This window comes from Lissotriton helveticus, chromosome 4_1 (assembly GCF_964261635.1).
Source record: "Lissotriton helveticus chromosome 4_1, aLisHel1.1, whole genome shotgun sequence".
Classification (NCBI taxonomy): Eukaryota; Metazoa; Chordata; class Amphibia; order Caudata; family Salamandridae; genus Lissotriton; species Lissotriton helveticus.
The window spans coordinates 1,607,919,386-1,607,946,325 of record NC_136063.1 but is presented as its reverse complement, the minus strand read 5'-3'; the positions used below and the strand labels follow the sequence as shown (position 1 = coordinate 1,607,946,325).

Below are 26,940 nucleotides of genomic sequence, written 5' to 3'. Positions count from 1 at the left end.
GGACCACAGACCAAAGTGTGTCACACTGAACGTGCGTCCACTTGTGGATGACATGGAAGTATGGCATAGTGTGTACAATGATGTGCCCTTCACCATGTTGCTGCTGTGTACTGATACACTCTTCAGGATTGACATAGCCATTAATGGTCATGAAAATAGCGGTACCAACCGCCTGTCCCCAGCGGTGTGACGCCAGCACCACCCCCTTCACAAGTGCGGTAGCCATTGGCATATGGGCATGTGCACATGGCGCTGGGCATGCTCCGCCGCATGCATCGCGGTACCTACCACCTGTCCCCGGCGGTGTGGCGCCAGCACCACCCCCTTCACAAGTGCAGTAGCCATTGGCATATGGACATGTGTACGTGGCGGTGGGAATGCTCCGCTGCATGCATCACGGTACCTACCGCCTGCCCCCGGCGGTGTGACACCAGCACCACCCCCTTAACAAGTGTGGTAGCCATTGGCATATGGGCATGTGGGCATGCTCCACCGCATGCATCGCGGTACCTACTGCCTGTCCCCGGCAGTGCTCTGCCACCGCGGAGGCGGTCATTGGATACTTTTGAATGATGCACCATCACGGTAGCGCACCCCGGGCACCCGTGGTGCATCACCGCCATGGAGCATTGCCAACAGCCAATGGGAGCGATGATCGCAGTGGCATGATGCAGATTTGAAAGTCGCGGAATGTGTGCTCCGACTCCGCGGAGGCGGTCATTGGATACTTTTGAAAGAGGCAGACCTGGACAACCAATTGTTGCTGCTTTGCAGCTTCCAAATGACCCCAGGGGGCTATAAATCTGTGGGAGTGAGCCTGACATTTCCACTGCTCACAGAGCCTACTGCCTGGGACCCTCTCCTGCTGCTGCCTGAAGAGCCTGCTGCCTGGGACCCTCTCCTGCTGCTGCCTGAAGAGCCTGCTGCCTGGGACCCTCTCCTGCTGCTGCCTGAAGAGCCTGCTGCCTGGGACCCTCTCCTGCTGCTGCCTGGGACCCTCTCCTGCTGCTACCTGAAGAGCCTTCTGCCTGGGACCCTCTCCTGCTGCTGCCTGAAGAGCCTGCTGCCTGGCACCCTCTCCTGCTGCTGCCTGAGACCCTCTCCTGCTGCTGCCTGAAGAGCCTGCTGCCTGGGATCCTCTCCTGCTGCTGCCTGAAGATCCTGCTGCCTGGGATCCCTCACCACTCACTTCCACCACAGGTGTTACATGTCCACAGGGATAGCAAGGACAGAGAAGATCCGTGCCAGTCCATTCACAAGTTAGGAGTTGGAGGTCCTTGTGGACGAGGTGCTGACACAGTACCCAAGGCTGTTTGGTGGTCCCAATGTAGTGGTAAGTCACCATGAAGGTAGCTGCAGGGCAGGGGGGTGTCAGACGTGTAGTTGCGCAGCTGCAGTATTTGCCTGGTGGTGTGGTGTCATGTGAAACACTGACAGACAAGCTGTCTCCAGGACAAGGGAGTGTTTGTGTCACAATGTCACTCTTTTATATGCCTGGACTTGTGTGTGTGTGTGTTGTGTGTTACGTTGTCAGACATACAGAGCCAACGGTTGATAGCCATGTAGGTGCCAGGACAGTATTTGCATGTGTGAATATTTCTGTGTGCACCTGTAGTCTGAGTCAGTGTGACCCAGAGAGTAGATTCAGTGCCTGCCCACCAACATGATTATACATCACCAAACTTACATGCTCCTTGCTCCAGTTCCTTCACACTGAATAGTAGATATGCCCCTTCTATGCCCTGGATTACTGTAGACCTACACACTTCTGTCGATGCATATTGTGTTGTGGCATCATGCATTTGTGGGAATATCATGGAGCATATACGCCCCAATGTGTGCATGCAATCACAAATGTCTGGGCCATGCATAGTGCCCTTGTGAGGGGTCCCCCAGTTTTGGAGGGAGGGAGGTTACAATTAGTCATGAGTCTTCGTCTTGCTACTGTTCTGATAGATGTTGGTATCTGACATTGTGTAACTGGACATTTACCCTTCTTTTCTCTCATACCTGCAGCTCAAGGTACACCAGCTTAAGGCCTTGTGGAGGGCCATTGCAGAAAAGGTGCGAGCCCTGGGGGTTTCAAAAAGACGACGCACCCACTGTCACAAGAGGTGGGACGACATCAGCCAGCTGGCAAAGCAAGTGGCAGAGATGACCTTGGGGTTGCTACCACGCACAGGGCGTTTGGCACGGCGCAGCATGACTCCACTGATGGGCCGCATCTTGGCAGTGACTCATCCAGACCTGGATGCACGTCTGAGGGAGCATTGGCAGCAAGGCAGGGGTGGTGAGTATCTGGGGAGGGTGACATTTGCTGGGAGTGGATGCATGTGTACAGGGCCTGTGGCACCGGAGACCCATGTGATGTGCGTGTGGTGCTGTGATGTGCTGTGTAATGTGAGTGGCTGCTGTGATGTGTCGTTCTATCAGGCATTGACCCACCCTGGCCTTACTGAGCTGATCATCCCTGTTGTACTTTCGCATTGCCAGATGGGTTAGGCTCCACATGGTCATTCTTCATTGGGATAGTGTGGGGAATCCATAATGGGGTGAACTGCAGTGTCAACTTTCTGAGTGTGACTTCAGGTATGCCTACTTTGCATGCACCATGATCGTTGAGGCCCACACATCAGACAACAATGTGCCCCAGGTTACCACATGGTGCTTGCTATGGCCTACTTGGCATTGTGGACTGTAATGACGTAATAGATGTGTGTATTGTCCCCTCCTGTTCCCTGAAGGTCTGACATTGGTAATAAGTGTTGAATCCACATCATTTCCCAAGGGCAGGGAGAGCTGGGGGGTGGGGCACTCCATCTACGGGCAGGGAGTAGTGCTGTGTTGCAGGAACATGGCTAATTTGTGCGTTACAGGCACTGTTGTGGTCTATGTAGTGTGTTGCTGCACAGTGATTGCAGGGTGTGGCGGTTACCATGTAGATTTGGGCATCTCCTGTACTGCATTGCTTGTAATACATGTGACCAGATGATGACACTTACACAACCCTGTATCTCTCTCTAATGCAGATTCGCAAGAGACCACGGAGGAACATGAGCCAGAAACCAGTGATGGCGAGAGTAGCACTACAGCTGCAGCGGAGGCCAGTGACACAGAGCCCACCAGTGCATCTGAGGGGGCCAGAAGTATGCAGGAGGAATCCGTGGCTGAGACACAGAGTACCACATCATCTGATGCCAGCGGGGATGCATCCATGTTGGCAGGCACAGGGGATGGGGAGTCTGCATCATCATCTACCACCCAGCGGCCAGTCCCCAGCCTCCCATCCACTTCCTCTGGTGCTGCCCGTATCCGTGTCACTAAGAGGGGACGAGTCACATTCACACCTGGCACCGATGCCCCTGCACCTGTCTCTCCCCTGCCATGGACACTAGCCCTGTTGCTCTGCTGTGCTGTACTCTCACCTGCCATGGATACTGGCCCTGTTGCTCTGCTGTGTTGGCCTCTCACATGCCATGGATACTGGCCCTGTTGCTCTGCTGTGCTGTACTCCACCCTGCCATGGACACTGGCCCTGTTGCTCTGCTGTGTTGGCCTCTCACCTGCCATGGATACTGGCCCTGTTGCTCTGCTGTGCTGTACTCTCCCCTGCCATGGACACTGGCCCTGTTGATCTGCTGTGTTGGCCTCTAACCTGCCATGGACACTGGCCCTGTTGCTTTGCTGTGCTGTGCTGTACTCTCCCCTGCCATGGACACTGGCCCTGTTGCTCTGCTGTGCTGTACTCTCACCTGCCATGGACACTGGCCCTGTTGCTCTGCTGTGTTGGCCTCTCACCTGCCATGGACACTGGCCCTGTTGCTCTGCTGTGCTATACTCTCCCCTGCCATGGACACTGGCCCTGTTGCTCTGCTGTGTTGTACTCTCCCCTGCCATGGGCACGGGCCCTGTTGCTCTGCTGTGCTGTACTCTCACCTGCCATGGACATTGGCCCTGTTGCTCTGCTGTGCTGTACTCTCCCCTGCCATGGACACTGGCCCTGTTGCTCTGCTGTGTTGGCCTCTCATCTGCCATGGACACTGGCCCTGTTGCTCTGCTTTGCTGTACTCTCCCCTGCCATGGACACTGGCCCTGTTGCTCTGCTGTGCTGTACTCTCACCTGCCATGGACACTGGCCCTGTCGCTCTGCTGTGTTGGCCTCTCACCTGCCATTGACACTGGCCCTGTTGCTCTGCTGTGCTTTACTCTCCCCTGCCATGGACACTGGCCCTGTTGTTCTGCTGTGTTGGCCTCTCACCTGCCATGGACACTCGCCCTGTTGCTCTGCTGTGCTATACTCTCACCTGCCATGGACACTGGCCCTGTTGCTCTGCTGTGCTGTACTCTCCCCTGCCATGGACACTGGTCCTGTTGCTGTGCTGTGCTGTACTCTCATCTGCCATGGACACTGGCCCTGTTGCTCTGCTGTGTTGGCCTCTCACCTGCCATGGACACTGGCCCTGTTGCTCTGCTGTGTTGGCCTCTCACCTGCCATGGATACTGGCCCTGTTGCTCTGATGTGCTGTACTCTCCCCTGCCATGGACTCTGGCCCTGTTGCTCTGCTGTGTTGGCCTCTCACCTGCCATGGACACTGGCCATGTTGCTCTGCTGTGCTGTACTCTCCCCTGCCATGGACACTGGCCCTGTTGCTCTGCTGTGTTGGCCTCTCACCTGCCATGGACACTGGCCCTGTTGCTCTACTGTGCAGTACTCTCACCTGCCATGGACACTGGCCCTGTTGCTCTGCTGTGCTGTATTATCCCCTGCCATGGACACTGGCCCTGTTGCTCTGCTGTGTTGGCCGCTCCCCTGTGCTATGGACACTGGCCTTCCTGTTTGTGTTTCACCTGTGCATGGTATCTAGCATGTGTACATCATTTTGAGCCTTGCTGTTGTCTACAATTATTGTACCGCTACATCTGTGCAATGTGTGAATAAATACAGTTACTTCTGTGTTTTGTCAGTGTCCTTGCTGATTAAAGTTCTGTTTCTGTTTGCATTTGATTGCCTGTGAACCATGCTCCTTGTATTACTTCAACATTGCAAGGCTCTTTGCAGGCATCATATTTTTGGACAGGGGTGCCAGGGTCTTCAGTCCATTCTGACCATGCAAATGTTGTCATGTGTGATGGCTATTTTAGCTGCCATGCAGCCATCTTGATAGTGATTTGCTACTGTTGCCTACACTGTTCACATGTCTGGTTGGGGGACACTGCCAGCACCGGGTGTGATGCTGTGCAAATGTTTAGGAGCTGACTGGGATATGTCATGAAGTATGTGTGTGGTTTCCTTTCTGTGTGTCCAGCCTTGTATGTTTATGGTCATCTTGTGTTGGCCCTTGGTCCTGGTACCATGGCCTACATGAGATGCGTGGTCTTGGGTGTAGCAGAGGTGTGCAGTGTGAAAGGTGTCAGTTTGTAGTGGATGTATGTGTGCCCCTGTATTGTGGGGGACACACATGTGTCACCCAGGAGTTGTATTCCTGTTGTTGGTTTTGTCTTGACCTGTGTAGAGGATTGTATGCACTTGTGTGAGCTGTTTGGAGTGCACTGTGCTGTGTGTTGGTGTATCCATGGTGTTGTGTGTGAATCCTCCTTGTTGTGTTTGTAAGTTTGAAGTGTGCTTATCTTATCTTATCTTAAAGGGGTTTTCTATAGCGCTCTGTCACCATAAGTTTCCTGGCGCTGGGTGGGTGCTGAGGAATGTGAAAGAGGGGAACTAGCCAGACTGTGTGAAGAGACTGGTTTTCAGGAGTTTTCTGAATTCCAGGAGGGAATTGGAAGATTTAAGCGAGAGGGGCAGCTGGTTCCAGAGTTTGGGAGCCAAATGAGCGAATCTACAGCCACCGTATTTTTTTAGCTTAATTGGAGGTGCAGCCAAGAGTTGGCGATGAGAGGACCGTAAGTTACATGCCGGACAGTAGGGAGTGACTAAGGATTCGAGAAAGGCGGGAGAAGTTCCAGTCACAGCTTTGCAAAGTGTGTGAGTTGCACATCAGTGTTGTGTTTGGTTGATCCTCAATGTGTTTTGGGTGTTTTTGTGTACACTGTGTGGGCCTGGTGCTCCACACTGGCATTGTGATTGTCATGCCTTGCAAGCACATGGTGGTTTTTCCACTCCTGTATGGCATGGTGTGTGTGGGTTTGGTCCATCCCCTATGTGTGCCGCTTGTGCCTGGCCATTGTGGGTGTTCCCTCCCTCTATTTGTGTGTGGTACACCCCTTACATGTATGCTACTGACATGCAGGCTGTTTCACTTTGATGTGAGCTGTCCCCTTGGTTTCCATGTGTGTGTGCCTCCACATCACTTCATTTGTGGGCTTGTGCTTTGTGGTGCAGTTCTTGGGCCATGATTGTTATTCCACTCTGGACATTGCCCCAATGGCCCCAATGGTTTATGTGTGCTGTACGTGTGCTATTGGTCATTCTGTAGTGGTTATGTGCACTTCAGCAGTGTGTGCTGGCCAGTGCTCTGGTGGAGGTGGCTGGGCTCTTGTATCCCAGAATGGTCCATGTGTAGTTGTTGTGTTGGATGGGTGGATGATGGCTGTGGTATTGCTTGAGTTCCTGGGTGTGCTTTTGTATTTGTGCAGTGCAGTTTTGTGGTATGTGTGATGCGGTTGTGTCAATCATGTGTGTGTGTGGCTGTTGTGCTTGTTATGCACACACTGCTTGTTGTGCATGCAGTGCTGTGTGTATGTGGCCTTGGCATTGCCTGATGTGCATCCCCTGATGTCTTGTGGTGTTTGTTGATTGGGGTTTCATGTGCATCTGTGGTCGGTTTGGTGTGGCAGATGCACTTCTTGTGTGATTAGTGTTATAGTGTGTGTGTTTTGTTCCTGAGTGATGTTGTTGTATACTCCTGTTGTGTCTGTGCTCCCATTGCTTTTCCCCAGTTTGGCTGACAAGGTATGTCTGTTTCTGTTGGAGTTCAGTATGTGTTCCTGTAGTGTTTGTATGTTGTTCTGGTGCAGGCATCTGTTGGGGCATCCCTGTGTGTGTGTTGTGTTTGTGGCTACACCCAGGGTGTGTGTTTGTTTGTGTATGTAATGGGAGGGATTGTGAGTCTTGTGTGTGTGTGGCCCTGGTGTTGTGTGCTCCTTGTCAGCCACTCCTGCAGTGACTGTGTCCCTGGTTGTGTGTTCTGTGGTGCAGAGGGTGTGCATTGTGCTTGTTGTTGCAGTGCTTGTTGATGTGCCTGGGTGGTGCACGGGATGGGCACCTGGCCTTTGACTTGTTGTGGTGTGTTGATGTGTGAATGGGGGTGGTGTGTCCCTAAGGTGTTTGTGCCCTGCCTAGGAGTGGCCCTGCCTTCTGCATAGTGCGCATGTGTTGACCGCGGCGGACGATGTGTGTTCCGGATGCCGAGGGGTGCCTTGTTGTCAGGTGGGTGATGTGTGGATGTGTTGTGTCCCCCAGCAGGGTGTCTGTGTGGTGCTTGGGCCCTGTGTCGGCATGTGTGTAGTGTGTAGCATATGTGTAGTTGCGTACCTGCAGCATCATCCGCAGCGGCCCATCTGGTGGTAGTGTTGTAGCAGGTACATCACCGGATGCAAATGGAGGGCTGGGTCCATGGCATTCATGACCGGGTCTCGGCGTTCGCGCTCCGCTGTCGACTTTCCGCCTGCTCAGGCTGGGCGGTGTCTCTGCTGCGGTGCGTCAGCTTGTTTGGGCCATCTTAATTTGTCGAGAGGGGTGGACGTCATTCGGCACGGCGGAGAGTCTCGATTGGCTCCTGCCGCCGCGGTGGCGGGCGCACTTTGATGGCGGTGCACGTCGCTCCGCGGTGGACGGGAATTGACCTATGTTTTGTTATCCTAATGTGACGGACGTGAGAACCGCAGCTCGCAGGCGGAAAAAGCTGTTTTTCCGACCCGCCACCACCGTGGTGGTGCCACCGCCCGACATCCTAATGGACCCCTAAGACCCAGAAAACCCAATGGTTACATAGTACTACTGCTACTCCTCTGCCATGCAGTTTGCATGCACATTGCCACATGCGATTTTTTTTCAAAACATCAGATTAATCAATCAACAGCACCAGCCACTCCTTAACAGCTTGTCTCTTGTCTTGACTTCAGGCTTTTTAAAAAATTTCTAGAAACAAAATGCCCATCCTGATATTTTTCATAGAAGATACAGTGTGTAATATACCCAAATTGTAGTGAATGATGTGTGTGGAGTTTTTTTTAATTTTGTATAAAACAATTATTACGGGGAGGTACATCTAGCATCTAAGAAATGTGTAATCTTTTTTTTCTAGCCACACCGACCATCAGTGCCAGGGCCAGCACATATGGTGCCAGCCAGTCTGCAGATGTGGCAGCAGAAAGGAGTGAGCCAGCGGCAGTGGCGGGTGGTGGTGAGTCACATTGCCTGCTTATTATTGACAATTAATTATAATTATAAGCTCACTGTAAAGGTGTAGTCTTGTTGACTTGTGAACGACAGGTGAACACAGCAGGAGTTGAAGTTGAGCTGAGTAACTAATGGCCGCTCCTATCTTCAGCTCCGCAGAAAACGTTTCATAAACAAAACCTTTAACTATGGGTTGTTGGAAAAGGGAAGGATGGAAGGGGAAAGGTTGGATAAAATGTATTATATATGACTGGAAGCGATGGATGTGTGGGTGAAAACGCCAGATGCATAAATAGTACTATAGGTGGCTGATAGTTTGGATGCATGGGTGGGTGAAGGATGGATGAAAGGTTGGTATACGGGTAGGAATTAAGCTTTCCTGGGTGGGTGAAAGTGTATGTGTGAAAGGATGACTGCCTGGGAGGGTGATTGGAATCCTGTGGTGATTTCTTTTGATTGAAATAAACTTAAGGACACATGGGTGAGTAAATGTCAAATGACAAATGTATGTTGCTGAAAGGTTTGTACTTGAGATCATGAGACTAGAGTGAGACTGAGAGCGATGTTTGGTACTTTGGATGGATGGCTTGGCTATATTGATGGATGGGTAGTTTCAATAGTGAAGAGTGGATTGAGAGAATGTCCAAAAACTTAAATGGTCGTGAGTAGCAAAGCCAAGGGTGAAGTATAAAAAATAAAATACTCGAAGAACAATGCAAAGATGAATGTAAAAATCCTTGGGAAGGAGAATAAGGAACTATGGTGCTCCCCTGTTTTAGTGTTCGTCTCACCTTTACTTGCCTGGAATGTTTTTTTCGAAGTTTTTTTTAATTCAAATGGAGGAGGTGGTATTTCAGACTCATCCCTGGACTCACAGTAGTTTTCAAGTGCAACATTATGTATCCTGCCTACCCACCCATCATCAATCATCATCAATCATCAATTAGCGCCAAGACGCCCACGGGCATACGTATGCGCTTTACAAATTGTAATAATAAATAAATAAATAAATAAATAATCACCTCCCTCCAGTACCATGGCATAATTTTCCATGTGTTTTGCTAAGAGCATTGTTTACAGTTTGACGTTTTTTCTTTCTTGATATGTAGCTACTCCTGCTGCTCCACCGACCAGGCAGGAGATTACAGCATGAACCCGAAGGCGGAAAATATAGGCCATCAGGGCCAAGTACCAGCGCCTGGTGCCCTAGGAGGATGAGGCAGAAGCTGCTGTAGATGCCCCGGGCCCCATCCTGGCCCCAACAACCACCGCACCACCACACTGTCATTGCGGTCCAATGGGTGCCTGCCGGCACCCCCAACATTCCACCAGCACTGCTGCTCCCCCTTATTTCCACAATTATGAGCGCTGCATCATGCAAAGGCTCGTGGATATTAAAGCCAGAAAGGAACAGGTGGAGAGGCACCTCCAGAACCTCATAACCTACCGTTAGTGCTCTCTTCCCCTTCTGCCCCTTTTGAAATCTGTTTTGGGTGGGAGTTGGGGGTTTGTTGGGTTTTCTTTATTATGGACATTTCTTGAATACCACTTGGACATTGCTTGGGGTTAGGGAGAGGGGTGGGCCAGTTGTCGGTTTAGTATTTTGTTCAGGGAATAATAAACTTTTCATAATTTTACATTTTATGATTATGAATGATTTTTCAAAAATGTGGCAGGGTTACTGACTGTTTGTTTTACTTCTCAGTGCTGCCTTTGCGGCAGCCAGCTTTAAAAGTCTGATGATAGTGTAAACAAAATAGTGTTGCGGTATCCTCCCTTGTCCTGCTACTCTCTTCTCCTAGTGTCTGCAGTCTACCCTGCTACTACTATATAATATTTATTAACTCCTAAGGACTCGAAGGGAGTTTGGGGGTGAATTACCATTGTATAGAAGGATTGTCGTTCAACATTGATCAATCAACCACAGTTCACTTCTCTTACCTGAGTAGAAGAAGCAAGGGCTCCAAGGTTTCCCAAGGTGCCATCATGGTGGTGGTAGTAGCAGCAGTATGCACTGCTAGCGTTTCTTTTGATTTAGAAGGCAAACTCGCCAGTACTGAAGCGAGGTTACACTCCATCCTAGGTGAACTAGAACTGTAGGATAAGGACTCGGAGAGTGGGGACTATTCATTGAAAGGCAAGTTAACAAACTGACATTTTAAAAAGCTAGGTCAATGTTGTTATTATTATACGCAAGCTTAATGACAGTAACCAGAGACTAGACTATTAGAACAGACTCAGTCTCAGACACAAGAAGACAGTATGATAAGCAAGGAAACATTTAATTAATCAGAACAGTGTTGAGCTACTACGAACTGTACGAAATAGACAAGCATAATCGGCTTAGACGCAAATTAATATAGAACATGAATGATGATGCTGACAATAAGATGTTCCTCTGAAAAGAAAATCATACACTTTGCTGGCTGGGGTGGATATTGTATAATATATACTGCCAATGTGGCCTATATGAACTTAGTTAAGAATAAGATCCTCCTCACTCTGCAATGAGTTGTTGTGTTGCTTTCACCACATCTGCCCCTCCACATATTTAATCATTTAATAGTGTAAAAATTGTTAAGTCACTCCTCAAATAAATCACACAGCCTAGGGGAAGAGGGTTAGGGCTTTGATGAATGGTTTGGAAGAGGGATTGAGGGAAAGATTTGACAAAGACAAACACTACACATGGACAACAATCATCTTGGCAACCAACCATCATAAATCTGTTATGGGAGGAAAAGGAAATGCATGCATGATGATGAGTGGTCCTAGACAAGTACAGGGAAGTATATTATTATGCAATTGTCTGTCTGCCCCCAGAGAGACCCAAGTTACATGCATTATATTTATCATCTGTTGTACGGGGCTTAGAAAGATAGCAAAGACAATTAAATTATCTGTAGCAATAAAAAGCAAACATAAACAACACACACAGTCGTAATGATTGAAAAGAAAAAAAGGATACTGTGTAAAGTGGGAGTTGCATCCTCGCATTCCTATTGGACTGTCCACCCATGAATATTGGGTGCCTGGCGGATGCTGTTTGGTATGGTAAGTGTGAGTTGGTTTTCCAGTATGGTGCAGCGTAAAGGGCCTGTAGATGGAAAAACAAAAAGGATATTGAAAAATCAATGCAAAAGCAAAAAGTTAAACTGCATAAGGAGGAGTGCAACAAGAAAACTTTCAGAGGCAGCATAGCTAAATCAGAATCTGTTTCCGGCAGTTACCTCCAACAACAGGCCACTCCCACCTAAACTCCACTTAGTTCTGGACTTGACAGCATTGAACACACATACATAGTATATACACAGCAACATAGCACTTTCCAAATGAAGTAAAAAATCAATACACCGCAGTCAGTCACACTACACTCGCCACCCACCACCACTACAAAGACATGTAGGTCCGGTCCCTGTTGTTATTTACCTTTAGGCCATTTGCAAAGTCATCATCAATCATTCAAATTGGTTGGTTTCAGTGAATTTGAAAACAATCCATCTTCTTCTGATGGCACGCCCTGAGTTATTCCATCAATCATTTCTGATCCTCCTGACCTTACTCTGACTGCGAGTATGGTGGTCATGGTGTCCAACTCCGAGTCCGTACAAACAGTGTCTGACTCCCGAATGAGTCCTCCAGACTCATCCACTCCTGACTCAAAATTCAATGGATTGGCCTGTAGTAGTACAATTTTGTTAATGAACATTAAGAAGGGAAAGATTGACCTGTGCCACTTTGTAGAATAGACATTCACAACAAACAACAATCACTCTTTGTGCAATGCATGCCATCATTTACCTATTCTTCCGGGGCAGTACCTCTAGGTTAGGAAAGGATAGATAGATAGTCAGGGCACAGGGTAGGAGGCAGACACGCATTTATTTGAATTCTCCATCCAATGTCTGGCTTGAGAGAAATGGCTTTTGGGCAAGTCTGGAGTGGATTTTACTTCCTCATTGACTGCACAGAGTTGCAACTCTGATCCGGCAAAAAAAAGAGTAAGATGGTGGGGATGGATTTGTGAACCAGAAAGACACACACAAATAAATAATAAAGTAAATTATGTTCCTTAGCTGTATTTTGTTTTGGGGGGGGCGTCAAAGAAAGAAAGAAAGTAACTGGAAATTGAAAGAGCCTAGTTGTCAGGGAAGTAGAGCACATCCTCATACTCTGGTGGTTCGCCCAGAAGTAGGTCACCTAACACACTACTCCACACTACTTCCATGACCTGAGTCGCTGTCATCATCTTCCTGCTGTGCTACTTCAGGTATGGTGTAATCCGGTGGTATAAAGTGCTGATTCATTTTGATCATGTTTCACCTCTCCACGTTTTGGGGTGAGAGACTGGTCCTTCTTACTGTGAGAACGGCACCAGTAGCACTGAAAACATGCTCAGAAGAGACACTTGCGACAGGGCAAGCCAGGTAGTTTATCTCCAGCCTGCTGAGCACTGGCCATTGGCGCCTTTTCCCATACGAATACAGCAAAGGGTTTTGATCAAAGTAGAACTCTGTTGGGTCATCCAGATAGGCCTGGACCATCAGGACGATGCTCATGGGTGCTCCTCTTTGCTTGGCCTCTTTTGACTTTGCCTCAGCCCTGGACTTAAGACCTTGTTGTAGAAACCATTACTGTACCAATTTTGGGGCTGATGCTCCTGTTCTTGTTGCTGTAGTTGATGTTTTTATTGGTGTTGTTGGTGGTTTTGGCTGCTGTGAACCAACCGCTCTGCCCTCAGGCTCTGAAGTTGAACTTGAAGCCAGCTGCCCTGCAGTACTTGTTGTGCCCTGGAGTAGCGGACCTCTAATTCCCGGCTGTTCTTTTTCTAGCTGACTGGCTTCCATAGTTATCCAAGTTTTGTAGTTGCCAACATCCCTATCTAACAAAGGAATGGAAGTATGCAGTAATGGTTTGTACCGTGGATCCAGAATTGTGGCACCAATGTAATGGCACATTGCCTCTTTGCACCCTTGTATTTTCAGATAAGCGAAGGGTTAAGCTCCCCACCAACTCATACGCTTCTTTTTTTCCTTCACACCAGCGTACATTGCAGACACCCCCTTAAGCTGTTCCTGCAGCATGTGCAACAATGGGATAGCTTGGCCCATAGTATAGTCCTCATAGCTGACTTCACATATGATGACCTCGAAAGGAAGTAGCATCTCTGTCAAGCATTTAACTGGGCCCCATTGGTCCATTTCAATGATCATGCCTTTCAGAGTAGCATCCCCTCTTTGCATGACATTTTCATTGCTTGGTCTGTACTGCTCAAACAGACATTCAAGCATGTAATAAGTTGAGTTCCAACGTGTTGGCACCTTCTGGACGAGTGCTTTAACTGGCATTCTACTATCATGCTGAATGATCCTCAGCTGTTTTCGGGCTTTAAAAGAATGGCTGAACTATGTGCAGATTCTTCTCCAGGAGGTCAGTAGGTTGCTGACTCTGTGTTCTTTTTTTAGAAAATCTTGAACAATTATGTTAATGCAGTGAGCCAAATACAGGACCCTGCCATGTCCTTAACTATATTACTGCCACTGTCCGTGGCAACAAAACCAATGTTAAGCCCTCTTGATCACAGCTATTCAAAGACCTCGAAGTCAAAGTCTTCCAAAATGTTTGCAGCAGTATGAGATTTTGCCATGACGAACATGGCTACAGTTGCATGTTTCCAAGTGGCATTAAAAATCTCACCAGTGTCAACAACACCTGCTGCAGATATCTTTTCCCTAACCCCCACAAAAGAGATACAGTGTGCAATGATGCACATGTAATCAGTATCTTGGCAACTGGTCCACATGTCTAATGTCAGGTAGATAGTGTGAACAGCACTCTGCTGCAAAGTTTATTCGAGCAATTCCAGCACGTCACGGTGTAGTGCCGGAATAGCAAGTCTGGCAAAATAGGACTGGCTGGGAACCATCCATTTCGGGCAGATGGCTTCCACAAATTCAAGAAAATCCACTCCTTTCACAAAAGAAAAAGGGAGGAGGTTCAGTGCTGACATTTTAGCCAGCCTTGCGTTGTACAAAAGTGCCGTTGGGTGGTTGCGTTCATACTGCCCCTCCGACCTAAACATGCTGAGAATGGTAGCCGGGAATTTTTTCTTTTCTGGTGCCACTGATGCAGGTGACTTCTTGATGCCAGATGTTAGGCTCATCGCATTATTTTTGTTGCTGTACTCTCTTGGTGTCTCTTGGTGTCTCAGCCTGACACTTGTGCCATTGCAATGTTACTGATGATGATGTGGGCAGTACCACTGCACTGCTGGGGACAGGGCTGCTTTGTGTAACAGAGAAAATGTCTCCTTCTTGTTCACCTTCCACCATGATGGATTATCTTCTTCATCCCCTCCACCAACAACACGTGTAGTTTTTTGGCCACTAAGTTGCGCCTCCCATGGGATCAAGTGGTGTTTTCTCAGATGGGTTATATGGCCTCAGGTACTACAGTTTCCACCGAGCTTACCCCGACTAACACCTTGTTCACAAACGGAGCATATAGCCATGTTCACCTCCTTCCTGCTAACCAAAAAGAAGTTCCACCTGGGGAGGTCAACTTTCTGGGGCAGCTGGTGCCACTTGCAATGTCAGATGAACTGGTAGGTGGGCATAACGTTTGACTTTCGCCAGTACCACCTTCTACTGAGGTGGTTATGGTGGATGTAGGTCGCTGCCGGTGAAATATGGAAGCTGGAGGTGACGTTGATGGTGTCATCTGTGTTGGTGGTATCCATGTCACTTCCCTCACATAAATTTTAGATGGGGTAATGTCTGTCTCCACTGGCGCCGGACTAATGTCCATGATAACTGGCTCATCAACATCCTCCCCTTCTAAATCTACCTACATAACTCTAAGACTTCTGGAACTTCCTTTTCCCTAGCCTTGTCTCACTCTCAGACTGAGGGGGCTTCCAGGTGGCATGTAGATCATCCGAAAGGGGGCTTGCCGAAGAATTTGATGGACTAACCTTCCTTTTTCTTGCTAGGGATCTGGAAGACAAAGGATCTTCTGAGAGAGTGGCTTGATCTTCTTCCTCTGCAGGAAGTTTGAACTCCTGAACTGCCCCTATTTAGGGAGGAACAACTACTATTGAGGGTGGTTGCTGCTGTTGCCCACTTATCTGAGTTTCCTGCATTGATTGGGTACGACTTTGCGATGAGTCAATTTTAACATCATTGCTCGTCAGCGTTGGAGTCGTCATTAGACTGGCTGCCTCTGCAACAGACAAGGGCTTGGGTCTAGGTTGGTGGGGTGGACCCACTGATGTGGGGGTGCTGCTCCTAGCTTGCTACCCGGACGCAGCTGCTGCAGGTACATTTCCTGGTTTCCCAAAATCGGTCTTGGGCGACATACATCTTGGTAAGTGGCAGTGCCTTCTTCTCACTGGCAACTTTCTTAGTACTGGACCAGGTACCTTTCTTTGGGACCATCTTCAAGATGTCAGCAGCATGCAGTGGCACAAGTTGAAGAGATGTCTGTGGTCACACGTCACTTGACGTTATGCACAGCAGGACCTCTGTCTGGCAATACAATGGGTCCTCATTTGTGCACCTAAAAGCAAAGAAGCAAGAAGAACATTAGTGAAATGTGAAATTCATTGCTGGGGTTCAATTACTACTAGTACAAACAAACAAATATAATATATAACTTAGTGTGTGGTCACACTTGTAAGTGTTACTAATATTATTAGATTTTATTACCTCGGTTATTAAAAAAACATAACAATACAGTGTAGCCATTTGTGAGACTTTGACAGCAAGGGCTTTCATCATGGACTGTCCAGTACACTCAGGAAGGATAGGAAAGAAGAAGAACAACAAAAATACAAATGTAACGGACCCAGTTTGGCATTGTGCATCACATGGGAGCTGCAGCTGACAATGGATGGAAGCAATAAGCCAAGAGGATCAAAGGAAAGACATGCAGGCCTATGGCCAAAGAGGTAAAGCACACTAACGGCCACCATAAAAATGGCCACCAGCCACATGGTCACCCACAAGTCACAACAGCAAGGCCTGGAAAACAGTGAACTCAAGCAGGCCTATATATGGAGGCTCAGCCAATGCAAATGCTGGCCCACTATTACAAACACACTCACACACTGGCCAGACAAAGGAAGCATGCTAAACAACACAGCTTTAACGCAACAATGCCAAAACGAAAATCCAAAGGACTAAAAAAGGTTTGCATGTTACACAACAACCACACACATCCAACAAAGGCATTTATTTAACACACATGAAAAAAGTGAAATACCAAAAAAACACATTTTGTATTTCAATCCATTGCCACCCATGCCCTAAATGATGTTTAAATTCAACAGGCACCACAGAAACAATTGATTCATGCACCCATGAGTAGCTCCGGGTCTAAGATGTTGGAAAACCCATTGGCAGATTAGGCCATATAGTGAATCAATTCAAATCAATAAAATTGCAAATGTATTAGAAAATGTAGTGAACTGTGCTGCATTTTTTCCTGGATAAAAGAAGAAAAAATTACAAGCAAAACAACAACAAGGCATGGCCATCACAAAGAAGGCTTGTAGGGCCTAATGCAGAAGCACACTGGTTGCCCTTCCACAAGATGGCCGCCAGGCCACAACAACTAGAAAGGGAAGACAGATAATGCAGGCCTATGACAAAAGCACACTGGCTGCATTCACAAAATGGCTGCCAGCCACATGGCCAGCCAACAACAAGAAAGGGTAGACAGACAGTGCAGGCCTATGGCAAAAGCACACTGGCTACCCCTTTACAAAATGGCCACCAGCCACATGGCCAGGCCACAACAACAAGAAAGGGAAGACAGACAATGCACGCCTATGGCAAAAGCACACTGGCTGCCTTCACAAAATGGCTGACAGCCACATGGCCAATATACCATAACAAGAAGCAGTAAGCCAAGAGGAACAAAGGAAAGACATGCAGGCCTGTGGAAAAAGCGCACTAACTACCACCACAAAATGGCCAACAGCCACATGGTCACTCACAGCAAGCAGGAGGCAGACTTTACAAAATGGCCCCTGGCCACACGGGGAAGCTCAGCCAAGACAAATGCTGGTCAACTATTACAAACACACTCACACACTGGCCAGTCAAAGGAGGCATGCTAAACAACACAGCTTTAATGCAACAATGCCAAAAGAAAATTCCACAGGACTAAAAAAGGTTTGCAAGTTAAACAACAACCACATACATCCAACAAAGGCATTTATTTAACACACATGAAAAATTGTGAAATACCTGGAAAACCACATTTTGCATTTCAATCCAATGCCATCCAGGCCCTAAATGATGTTTAAATTCAACAGACACCACAGAAATAGTTGTTTCATGCACCCATGAGTAGCTCTGGGCCTACTGGCTGAGAGGCCTATTGGCAGACTACTGGGCTAGAGAATTAAATAAATATTGCAAATTGATTTCACAAGTTGGCGAAAATGTAGTGAACTTTGCAAAATGTTTCCTTTATAAATGAAGAAAAATTATTTATAAAGAAATAACTGGGCCCCTACTGAAACTACGGACCACCCACCACAATACATTTTTAAAAAACGATGAAAAGTAAAAAGAAATGTAGGTGCAATGCCCCAATCAAACAAACAACACCAACTTTCCAACTTACTTGTGAAATCTCAACTTCAAAAGTCCTCAAATCCAATGAGATATGATGCAGAAGATACAAAGACTGATCCTTCCAGCTCCAAATCCAAATGAAAAGTGAACAGGAGATAGACAAAGCACTGGCAGGTGCCTGCTGGACAGGAACAGGAAGTTGGAGACTCTGGGGCACTTCCTTCCTCTTAAGAAAAAAAAGTAAAAAAAAGAAAAAAGACTCCTTGCACAAAAAAGTACAGCCAAATGCCAATCTGAGGAGTTTTTATAAATCCAAATCGTCATTTTGAGAATGTTTTGATGCAGCTCAGGAGAGAACCTTCACCTGATTGCAGATTCTGCATGTTCAGGATCGCGTTCTTAATAAAACCTCCACCGGAAGTCCGATGGTGCGCCCAAATGACGTGTTCGTGATCGCACACTCTCGTGGGAACATGCACCAACTACCATATCTTGTGTCATTCGCGAACTGATGGGAAATCTCATTGGCGATTGCAGGCACCCGTAAGTCGTTCCCACAAAAATGCACTTTGGGCGCGCGAATACAAAAAAAAACTCTGCTCTGTTACAGACTGCGGAGTTTTCCGGCAACTCATCATTCTACGGAGAACGAGGAGTAGCTAAAAATCGACAAACTCGGCAAGCAGAGTGGAGTTTTAGGCCCAGTTCAGCACATTGGTTTATTGGACCATGTGTATTTTTTGTATTTAACCAATCCGAAAGGATAACTTTAAAAAAAAATTTTTTTAATTAAGCGCTGCATTGAGGTTGGAACCCTGATTGGGTCTCGTGCAAGAGCTCTTTATCCTCAATGTACCTCATCAACTGCTGATCAACGTGTTTTTCTATCACTTTAGAGATAAACAGGACAGGGTGATGACCCTAAAAATGTTCTGGTTGGCAGGGTCCAATGTAGGTTTCTTCAGTAAAGGTACAATAGTGGTATGTTTCCACTTAGAGGGGATCTGACATGTCAAAAAAAGACAGGTTAAGCAGTTCACAGAGCACAAGTAGAATGGCCTCCATTCCACGCTTCACACATCTCAGGCGGGGTAGGATCCAATGTAGAACCAGCTTTTACTATAGATACAAGGCCACATAGTTCTGTCACAGACAGGCAGGATTTGTGAACTCTCTAACATCCTTGGGAAGGAGGCATAAATCTTTGGGAACTTCTCTGAGAAAAATTGCGCAATCTGATGAAAGTTATCTGCTGAGGGAGTAAAACCAAAGGGGATGATGGACGGAGTGTTGAACATTGCAAAGACTCACCCCCAGTCAACTGATCTGGGTTTAATCCATCACCGTTCTTTAGCTCACTCTGCCACCCCAGTTCAGACATGGCCATATGCAAATCAGCCTGACCCTGTGCCTCATGGGAACAGTCCAGCCCGAACTGCCAAGCCATGTCTTCACTGGACCGGAAACAAGCATCCTGGGACCGGATTCTGTCGTTAAGTCATTCCCCTGAAAATGCACTTTGGGCACGCAAATACAAAAAAAACTCCGCTCCGCTGAAGGCTGATAGCAAATAGCACTACAATTTTTCATGAGCGCAATGCCATCCAAGGCCTCACTACAAGTTTCTACTAGAAATTTCACCCAACTTTAAAGAAGGCACCAGGTATAAAAATAGCGCCCTCAGACCCACTCTCCAGTTGCCTTTCTGGACCTGTGGAAGGACTCTTAGAGGTCTGCCTGCTGCTGTGACCTGCTGTGTACTCCACAAGACTGCTTTGATGTACATGAAAGGACTGCTTTGCTACCTGGAGTCTGCCTTGAACCATCAGAGGCCAGGCCTGCTGTTTGAACCATGCCTCTTCACCTGAATATTGGACTGCCAGAATGACTTCAAGGGCTAGTTTTCTGGCCTCCTGTTCCAAGCCAGAGGGATATGAAAGTCACCCACCATCTTGAGCCCACACCTGGACCAAGCCTGAGTTAGTCCTGATTCCCCAAGTCGTGTCCCACTAGTCCTGAACCTTTGTATGTGGTACTAAAGATGTCCAGATAGACAAAATCCAAAACTTTGGACTAGCTCTTCCTCTTTCTGCCCCAGCTCCTTCCGAACTCACAAGTTTCCAGAATAATGACAGATAATCATAAGAAGGTCAACCTAGCGTCATTTCCGACCTGTGATTCAGCCCTAGACCGAAAATGCTGACAGAAATGCGAGACAAGGATATTCTGAAGGCTTGACAAAGCCAGAACTGCCGGTCCAGTATTCCAACCGGGAGCACATGCAACCTCGTGCATATTACTGCCTTCTTCTGTGCAGAAGCTCAGGCTTGCAACATGTAATGTGTAATCTTGTGCACATCCTCAGAACACTTATGAAGCTGCAATTCAAAGTTGTGATCTAAGAACTGCTGTTGAGCCGTGAGAATTCAGTTCTCATTTACTTTAGTATTATGTGATGACGGCCAAGACAGTGTCTCTCTGTGTCCCAATTAACTTTTCTGTCCCAAATGGCATTTCCTATACTACCAAATTTCACAAGTTACGATTGGGTGATAAGCGCATAAAGGACAAAGAGCTCCATGTCATCAAGTCTTAAAAAAGTGTACAAAATTGAAAAGTGACAATGCATTACAGTATTCTTATTCTGAAAACATGGCTAAAGTCTTAAGACACTAGCAAGTGTGTCGCAAACACCAAGCATTTATTTTCGTACATTTCATGTAAAAAAGGGATCTTTACTCTGATACTCCCTGTGATATGGAACCTTTGTAACAAGTGGACCCTAGAGATTTTGAAACTCTTATTAATATTTTAATTTAATTCTTTGCCCATGTGATGATATGTCCATTCAGACAACCATGCATACTATTCTTTTCTGTAAGTTTTATGCTGAGTACCGAAAGAAATGGCTTATACCTCCGTTAAGACTATTGAGTTTTTGAAGATGTCGCCCTGCTTTTCTTTTTTTACAGTTACTTGATGAACAATGGCTGGTAAAGATCATTGTGAAATTTCTGAAGTGTATTGTCCTCCATAGAAATTATTTAAAATGAGAAAATGTACGAAAAAAAATCAAAAGTAAAAAAAAGATCTAAATCATGCTTAGGACACAAATTCATCGCCACATAGCAGTCTGATTACAGCTCAATTTTTTAAATTTGTTTTTATAAATTTTTTATAAACTGTATTTATTATTGCGTCGAAATGTCATATACCCTTTATACTGAATGTGCTTTTATGGTTTTTGTACATGAAAAAAAACGAATAAAGAAACTTTTGATTTGATTTGATTTGAAACTCTGTGCATTATCGAGATCTCTGCTTTTTCTATCACTTCTGCACTGGTGAGAGCACCAATAATGAGATTTGCAAGGGTTCAAGCACTCCCTACAATACAGAAAACTCTTTGGCTTCTCACAAGCTTATATTGCTGGGAACTATGCAAATTCTAGAGTGCCCTGACTCGGCCTCCTTCACTATCCTCCTTTCTTGTTCCATCGATTCCCCAGAGTCTCAGCCCTTCTGTGCATGATTCTGCCACCTTCTCCTCTACCCAAAATCACCTCCATGGTGCAAATTTTTTTTTGTTTGTTTAAACTTTAAGCCCATGTAATGACTGCTTGAGTGAGAAGTGAGGGATTATGCTGGTCAGGCCGACTGATTTTGTCACTGGGGGGCGATATTTCAGCACTACTGCAAAACTGCCCCCACCCAACCTTCCATCCTCCATTGGAAATGCCCAATGCCCAGTCCAGCCAGTCTGGCCTTGATGCGTTATTTTATAACCAGTAACCAGAACAACAACAACAAAATATTTTCTGAATATTTTTTCTTTTGAGCTTTGACCCAGCCACCACACTCAGTGGCCCCAGCCCTCACAACACGCAATATCAGTTTCCATGCTTTTCATGCACTTCAACTGCTGTAAATGAAGACAGACAGGAAACACACCAAATAATAGAGGTTGTTCTTCCTGGAAATCTTTATTTATAATTGCTTGAGAGGCATTTGCAAGCCCCTAGGAATACAACCACGGACCCCAGTGTATTGCGTCCCACAGTTTGAAGACCTATGTCTCAGTAGCCGGGTTAAAAATATAATGATCATAGCAGGGGAGATACTATGGTCAGAAAGGTAAACCTACACTTTTGTGTACGTTTACAATTACCTTCTTTTCACAAAGGGATTAACGAGTAGTATCTTTACAAGTGCAATGCAATTGATAGGTATTTTTATGTGCGGAAACTCTACACTCGTAAAGATACTACTCATAAATCCATTTGTAAATAGCAAACAATCGTAAACGTACCTGAAAGTGTAACTTTATCCTTTTGAATCAGGCCCAGATTGTTTTGGGACTCACTCAGTAAGTGATGAAATGGCTCCTGCGTTTTTTTTTTTTGCTGGGACATGGTTGGAGGACATTTTGAGATTTTCAGATTGGTCAGGAGTACGGACATTTAAAATTGTCTACTGAAAACCTTTAGAGTGGCCAGTTTTAAAAAGGCTTTAAACCTGCATATTAGAAACACCTATCATGTAATCAATTTGCAGATGCTCGTAGCTAACATTAAAGGAGAGTCCTGATTTTATTAAAGAGAAAGGAGGGTAATAGTATTTCCACCTCTGGTAAATGTTAGCCCTGCTTATGCTTATGGTTAACGGTAATATATCTGTTTGGTTACTTCTAGTGACAATCTTGAATAGTCAATGAGCAGGTTAAATTATTAAACTGGCTGGACAATGGCATGCAGTGCCAGTTTAACATTCGCCCTAAGAAGAGAATGACCATAGGAAAGGAGGGGCATATTATCAAGGGATTTATCTCCGCTTTTTTGGCTTTAAAAGCCAAGAAAGCAGAAATAAAATTATCTCCCTATCAGCGACAGGGTGCTAACACGCAAATTTGCATGTTAGCACCCTTTTTCTCTACGCTTCCCCTTGCATCTTCAATGAGATGCAAAGGGGGCGTTCCAGAGAAAAATAATAGGAGAAATGTTGTTAAGCGACATTTCTCCTATTATCAAGGATTTCGCTAACCCTGTTAGTGATAAAAAAAGCAGCGCTAACCGCGGTTAGCACTGCTTTTTTTACACCTGGTATTTTCCTGACTTAGCCATGATATCCTATGGAAGGTGGATATCATGGCTAAGTTTGTGAGCCCCTATCATCAAGCTAACTACAAACTTCGAGAGATTATCGTTGGTTTTCCAGCGATAATCTCTCATTTGGCAGTTAGTGTGAGGATTTTTATCACTTCTGAGATAAACCTTGCTAATAGCAAGTTATCTCTGCGAAAATTTCCGGCGATACTTAGCGTTAAAAAATTCATTGCTAAGCCTCGTTAGCGATAAATATCACTAATCGTTGGTAATATGCCCCGGAGTTCGTTGGTGCTACTGCTCAGTTTTCTGTTACTATTTGTGATTTTTCGATTTTTTTTTCCATGGACTATGGACTCTGAGTAATCAAGAAAAGAGGAAGTAGTGTATTGACTACTGCTATTGCTAGGCAGGGGTGTCCTTTGTTTGTGATAACAACTTCCTGCCCAGGAGAGCAAGATTATAGAGGTGTAGTGTTAATATAAATGCTGTACAAACGAAAGCAAGAGTTTTTAATATTGGTATTTAATAATATAATATTAATAACATTCACCTCCGTTATCTTTGTTAGGTCTCTTCTTCAATATCATCTTGGAGAATCTCTCATTCTTAACATATAGTTGGCACACAAAGAAAAAATTGAAAAAAATAGGTGAACCCCGTGCCTCACCACTTTCAGAGATCACCAGCCGCCACTGGTAATGGCAGACCTTCAACATCTACAATTTCTGAACAGAACTCCTGGCAACTTTGCCACTAAACGCTTTGGATTCCATTAACCAGTTCCATCACTGGATTACTGAAACTCTCGATAAAGTAGCCAATGTTAAAGCCTCTCAGCACCAGAAACATGACAGACGACTTCAGATTAGGCAAAAATACAAAAATGGATAAACAGATTCAATTAAATAAAGTATGTAACCAGAAAGAGAACCCCTAAATCAACGACAATTGAGAATATCAAAACCAACCAATAAAAAAAGTCCAGAAAATGTGAATACTCAAAAGTATTTCAGATGCTACACACCCGAACAAAGAAGTCTTCAAAATGATCTCTGAATTTCGAAACCTGGACTCCAAGGCATTCTCTGGCAGTCAGTCTCGAGATTTCTGCAATTCAATTCCCCAATTGTGCAGCAAAAAAAATGACTCTGTCCCCAATAACATAGATTTCAATCTTTGTTCTTTTAACCTTCTTTAAAAAAAGAATCCAACAATCTGCTCACTAGTGCCCTTCAAATATATTGAAGACCAATTTTCAGTATTCTTCTGCAGAACTATACTGGCTAAAATGATTGCCAAGGAATCACTTTTGAGCAGAAAATAAAAATGATGTGAAAATAAAGACACTTTTTAAAAAAATGTATTAAGCGCTCTAAACCCTAACGTATCAAGACACTGCGTCCACGAATTTCGAAACCCCTTAAGGCAAAACCTGACCCAAAAAAGTGAAAACAAAAAGAAAGATGAAAACCCAGCTTGAAAAAGAAGACAAGATGATCCTGTAATCTGAGAGACCAGGAATGTCTAAACTAAGAAGAAAAGAGCCAAGTTTTAAGTATTTTAAAAAAGAGGCGAAAGAGTCAATTTCAGCGATGTAGCTTGGCAGGATGTTCAATATTTTGGCAGCTGCCACAGAAAAGGAGCGTGTGCCCCATCTTGCCTTCCGAAACTTAGGAACAGAAACTTTCCTGCTTGAGGCTGATCTTAAGTGCCTGGTCAGCCTGTAAAGAGGAAATGATGACTAAATGGCCAGTGAGTCCTTGGCATGCAGAGCTAGGTAGAAGTGCAAAGCTTGGTTCCTGACTAAAAGCCATTAAGATGTTGAAGGCCTTCTTTTGCTGAAATACATATTGGAGTGTTGAGAATGAGATGCACGTCCTCATTTTGCACCATCTGGGGTTTGCTCAAGTAGCTGTTAATGTAAACACAGAGCGTTACAGTAGTCTAACCGTGAGCAGATCAGCGTTATAGCCACTGGTCTGTGAAGTTCTTCAGGAATAAAAGGGAAGATCTTCCTGTGGGCTCGAATAATGAAAAAGCAACTGCTTGTGGTCCTATTTCCCTGCAGATTGTAGTTGAGGGAGGTGTCAAGCAGAACTCCAAGAGGCTTTACTGACTCCACAGTGTTAGGGGGAGACCATAGGATTTTAGCTACCGGAGCTCTGACCAGATAAAGTGCTGAGCTCCAAAGACCATAGCTTTGGTCATATCAGCATTAAGCTTAAGCTTAAGGAAGTTATCCTTCATCCTGCTACTCACACCAGTCAAGCAGAGTTTAAATTTCTAAGCAATCTAAAGTTGGTTGTCAGTGAGGAACACAATAACCTTTTTGTTGTTGGCATATGATAGTACCTGAAATCCAAAGGATCTCACTAAGGCTGCCAGGTGAGAGTTAGACAAGTTTAAAACTGTAGGACTGAGTTAGGAGCCCTGCAGCACCCCATATAGTATCATGAAGGCTTTTGCCCTAAACTGACCGCAACTTACAACGTGACACATCCCCACCAAAAAAGAGTTAAGTAATGCTAGTTCCTTAGCGCCCACCCCAACTTTCTGTAGCTGTTTGACCATGCATGAGTGAAAGACAGTATTAAATGCTGACAACATGTCCAACAGAACAAGTGCAGCAGGTCTGCTTTGATCAACATGCATTTTCATCGAGTCAGTGGCAGCGATGAGTGCAGACTCTGTACTGTGACCACTTCTGAAGTCATTTTGAGAGGGGTCGAGAAGGTCATGAATGGTAATCAACTTAACTAACTCTTTGTTCAGATGTTTCTCAAGAATGTTCACACCAGGTAGAAAGTGGGGAGATCAAAGGACAGTTCTTTAACTCGTCAGGCTCTACATTGGGCTTTTTGGGAACATCCTTCCAGCTCTCAGTTAAGACTTTAGATAACAAGGAGCATCTTTGCCCAGCACTTAGGCAGGAGCGGTAATTTTACCTGTTTTTAAAAAAGGAGATCGATCAAACCCTGGCAATTACAGGCCTATAAGCCTGATCGACTGTATTCAAATAGTTATAGCCAGGGTGGTGTTAGGCAGGATCCAGTTATGGATGGAGGATTCCAATATCGTTTCTAATTTACAAGCAGGGTTTCGGAAGTTAATTAGCACTGTGGATCAGGTCCTAAAATGTATTCTTGCATATTGGCGATTTGTTACCCTGGGGAAAGGGACTATCTACGCTGCCTTTGTTGATTTGAAGTCAGCATTCGATTTGGTCCTGCGTCCCAAGTTGTGGTCCACTCTCCTAAAACTGGGCTTGCCGCTAGAGCTTTTGGCTCTAGTGGTAAAGTAACACACTGATAATTTTGCCCAGGTTAGATGGGACTCGGCAGGTGGGACTCCGAGTAAATTTCCGGTAGAGAAGAGGGTGAGACAGGGATGCGTCCTTGCTTCCACCCTTTTTTCTATTTATATAAATGGGGTAGTAAATTACTTTAAAGATCACCCCACAGATGCTCCCTGTTTGGCCGGAACCAAGACCCCCTTATTAATGTTCGCCAACGATACCCTTATACTCTCTAAAACTAGACAGGGTCTCCAAAGTGCCCTAACGAGATTTGAAAAATTTTGTGCAGACCATGACCTTATTGTAAATGTCGACAAAACTAACTATATGGTCTTGCACAACACCAAAAATTGATCAGTGGAGTTAGGAAGAAGGAGGGATCTCTGGATCAAACGGAGACATTTTCATATTTGGGGGTCTTAATTGATAGGAAAATTAGTTGGAAGGCACAATTAGATTGTCTTTCCGTTAAACATGCCCAACTTTCTGGAGTTCTCCTTAGGGAACACAAAAGGTCACACTCAAAACCAATAGCCCCAGTGGTCCAGATATACAATGTTAAAATAGGCGCATCTATTTTATATGGGGTTGAGTTGT

The 26,940-nt window shown here is 45.7% G+C and overlaps 1 long non-coding RNA gene across 1 annotated transcript in view; it reads left to right on the top strand.

The window, feature by feature from the left end:
- Nucleotides 1-9,788, top strand: part of LOC144827615 (uncharacterized) — a 57,554-nt gene extending 47,766 nt beyond the window's left edge. The window contains exons 3-4 of the long non-coding RNA XR_013610269.1: nt 8,265-8,363; nt 9,469-9,788. This is a non-coding gene — a long non-coding RNA (uncharacterized LOC144827615). The remainder of the gene's footprint in view (nt 1-8,264; nt 8,364-9,468) is intronic.
- The last annotated feature ends 17,152 nt before the right edge of the window (nt 9,789-26,940 follow it).